The following is a 3,920-nucleotide window of genomic DNA, read 5'->3' on the forward strand; positions in this document are numbered from 1 at the left end:
CTAAACATCACAGTTCACCCAGTACTGTACATCTTGAATTTGTTATTGCAAATTTATTAGCAAGGTGTTTCATCTACAAATAGTGGGTTCTGGATATAGCTTCATTATTCTGTTCCTTCCTTCTGCTAAGCATACCAAGGCAACTGGGATGTCTGGACTCTATGGAGGAGGTGGGTTGTTACCCAGCCCTGGCTACAATTTCAGGAAAGGTGACCAGCACTGCTAAGTCAGTGAGTGCATCAGTGATCCATTCTGCATGGATGAGAAGCCTCAATCAGAGCAGTTCATGCTTGCCCAGGAAAACAAGGCAACAAGTTCGGGTCAGAGTGCAGCTCTGGACAAAACTCCAAGCAAAAGGGACCAGGAACCACTGCTCTGAAGCATGGGAACGTAACTCATCCCATTGGGACACCCTCAAAAACATTCTGTTGCCTCAGAAGTGAGAAGCCCAGCAGAAGGTCCCCAGGTAGCCAGTGGTCTTTGGGTCTTCTTGTGCCCAGCCTTTGCTCAGGGATGGTGATTGACTGCAGGGTGTAACTGTTGGTCAGGGTACCCTTGGGAGAGCACCCTCATCAGCATCTCAGCATCCTACATGCATCAACATGTAAGACAAGTCTTACAGCTCTTCTTATGCTGTGCTCCTTTATATAACTTTGCCAATATAACATGCCTTGAATATGCATTGAACATCTGCTTTGGGGCTCCCTTCCACCACCAGAGTGGCTGAGAGTGGTCTGAATGTAAATAAGAGTCAGAATCATTGTTTTGGTGTGCTACAGCTATTCTGCATCTGCTATAGGACATCTCAATGATTACACCAGCATCAGGAGCAAACCCAAGCTTTTTCATGCTTTTAGAATGGAGGAAATTGTTTGTGACACCCAAGAAATCCTAGATGTCATATATAGGCTTCTCCTGATATAACCTGTTTGCCTTAAACAACTGACAATGAATGTCCAGAAAGACCATGAGAGATTATCTGCCAAAACCCAGAGTACTGATCACCTCACCTCCTAAAGAGGAGACCTGCACAGTAGGTACCAAAGCTCAGTTTTCCCATGAAAACTAACAGAAAGAAGAAAACGATTCATCTCTACAAGAACACCAATGCTTAAAACCAGAAGAAATCATGAGCATTTTTAAAAGAAGCAGAGATCATTTGTCTAATGAGATACTTATATGGCACTTACACACGGCACCTGGACACTCAAGACTTTTTCCATAGTTCATTAAAGTTTTCCACTTGATTCAGCAGGCCTGGACATTGAGTGTAAAAGGAAATACAGGAACCCAGACCTCCAAAAGACACTGAAACTTCAGTGCTGCTAACAAGGATGAGCATAAACAACTCTTACCAGTATAGCCTAATACACAACACAGACACATGCTCAGTCAGCTTTTGCAGACATCGTTGCACAGCAAATAACAACATAATTATTGGACAGACAGATAATATTAAGAAATTGATTTTGAGGGTTTGAGCAGTGAGGGAGGGAAATGTCACTGAAACACACATTAAAAATGAACAGCAATAATCTAATACGTAATGTACTTTTCATCCAGAAGGTACTTTACAGCTGTTCCTAGTAGAATTTGCAGATGTTGCATGTTGCAAAAATGACCCTGCTGACAATTGACAAATCTGCTTTGGATGAAGTCTGGCAACTTTAAACTTGGCATTATAAGAGCAGTTTAAAACCAGAAATGAATAATGTTATTCATTTGAAAACTACCCAAAAAATATTAAATAAATCAAGTAGTTCTATAAACATGTAAAGATGGCTGTGCTATTCTCTGCTATTCCAGCTTATTTCTGACAGAAAAAAAGAAGACAGCCATTTTAATGATTAAAGCCACAGCCCCATGTTGAGAAGATTACGTTTGAGTAAAGCTTCAAAAATTGTATGCAACTGAACACTTCTGCTAGACAGACAAACAAATTGTTATGAGGTAGCTGGTCGCTGCTGGAGTCATGTTAAGTACAGACTTCCTCAGAATAAGGTGCAAGCCGCTGTGCAACCCCTACCTTTGTTTGAAGTACAAATGAAAGAACAGGAATTCCTGCGTGCTCTTTTGAAGGTGGCAGTGAGTTATGTGACAATATCACTATGCATGCATATGCTATGCTAACAACATAGTTAATGGGATCAGGAGAGGCAAGTCTACTCTGAATTTCAATGATTTTTTTTTTTTTTTCCCCTCTGTATTTTTACATTTAGATTATTACAGTAATTTCCACCTTATTGTCTCTGCAAAGAGAGTTTTCTCTGAGAGTACTTGTGAGTTCATTAGTGGTATAGTTTAGGCTTTGGGGGATGCAGCTGACATTAATTTTGTTTTTGTTTGCTGTTGGGAGTATCATAATTGGAAACTTCTAGCAGTATGTGTGCATGCACCTATTCACGTAGCAGTTGATTTTTATTAAAGTTGCAGTAAAACAGCCATTCACCTGATCTGGAATTGCACGTTACCGGAATTTTGTTTATTTTAATTTAGATACCAGCTTGCCCCGCTACAAGCTACGTTACTGAAACGCGCTGAAGTGATCAGCGAGGTTTCCTGTGGCTGCCTACTGAAAACAAGACTGGACCTCTGGCACTGAGGTTATCAGGAGAGTCCAGGTCACAGTCAGAGGTGTTACACGATTTGACATAGGCTGAAAAGCTGATGGTGGGAGCAGTGGTCTGGTTCTTTGTCTTGTTATTTGCCAGCTTCACGCAAATTTTGGCTCTGAGCTCTTCTATCAGAACCTGGAGTGGCGAGGACGCACTGCCCACAAGAATAGGACACTGCACTCCACATGGCCACGCTGCTCTTTCCAGTTGGCTTGAGTGCAACCCAAATCCATACTGCCTGTGACCCATTAACATCTATACCAGAAATACTCTGGGAGCTTTCTCAGAGCCTCTCTGGTGGACAAGGGTCCCCTGCACAGACCCCTCCTCTCTGGACAGGGCTGGGGTGACAGCTGTGTGCCGCAGCAAGGTCCCTCGAGGGCAGGGGAGCAGCAAGGGAGAGCATCCCTGCCCTGCTGAAAAGTACTCTTCAACAGAGCCTTTGAGTCTCCAAAGCTCTCAGCTTTGTCCCTTCCTTAAATGAGCTCTACTACCTCACTCATTTTAAAACAGCTTTAAAAAGAACTGAAATATTGATTAAAGATGAGGAAGAGCCCGTGCTGATGCCAGCACTCGAAATTTTCCGTGTATTCCATGACTGCATGCAGCAAATTCACAGTAAGTAATGAATTATGATTATGGATAAGGATTAAACAATAGATAAAAATTTCAAGCATCTTTTATCTTGAAAACCAAGAGCAGAAACCCCATAGCTGAAGACCGTGTTAGACCTTCCTCCCCCCAGCCGGTGGCTGTTGAGGGCACGGCCAGACCAGCTGTGCAAAGCGGCTGCCACTAGATGGAGCGGCTCCTACGGACACACCGCTCAGCCCTCGGCACAGACCTGCAGCTCTCCTCCTCCAGCCCCTTCCTGCCAGCCTGCTGTACCGGGGTTCGAACATAGCAGGTGCTGAACATCAGCTGAAGGTTGAAGACACAACTCTGGAAGGCTCTGCCCTCAAAGCAAAAGCACTAGTGAAGAGCTGAGGGGGCAAGCCTTACTACTGCCCTCCACCGCGTGGTTACATACAGCCTTAAAAGAAGCTTGGGTGTTACCAGAATATAAAGGCTCCTTAGGTAAAATATCTACCTCATAAAAGGCTGGTAACTCACCTCGGACAACAGGGAGAATTATACCTCCCCTGGACTTCTCGTTGGTCCACAGGACCAGTTCACTTGGGAACAAGAACGTGACTTTATTAAAATGTTATAACTTATCTGAGGGCTGGAGCAGCTCTCCTATGAGGACAGGCTGAGAGTTGGGGCTGTTCAGTCTGGAAAAGAGAAAGGTCCAGGGAGTCCTTA

General features: G+C 43.9%; 1 protein-coding gene across 1 annotated transcript in view; it reads right to left on the bottom strand.

Moving 5' to 3' along the window:
- CNR1 (cannabinoid receptor 1) overlaps window positions 1-3,920 on the bottom strand; it is an 8,778-nt gene that overhangs the window by 3,280 nt on the left and 1,578 nt on the right. The gene's annotated exons all lie outside the window — the stretch shown is intronic.

This window comes from Antrostomus carolinensis, unplaced genomic scaffold (genome assembly GCF_000700745.2).
Source record: "Antrostomus carolinensis isolate BGI_N321 unplaced genomic scaffold, ASM70074v2 scaffold2860, whole genome shotgun sequence".
In the NCBI taxonomy this organism is placed as follows: domain Eukaryota; kingdom Metazoa; phylum Chordata; class Aves; order Caprimulgiformes; family Caprimulgidae; genus Antrostomus; species Antrostomus carolinensis.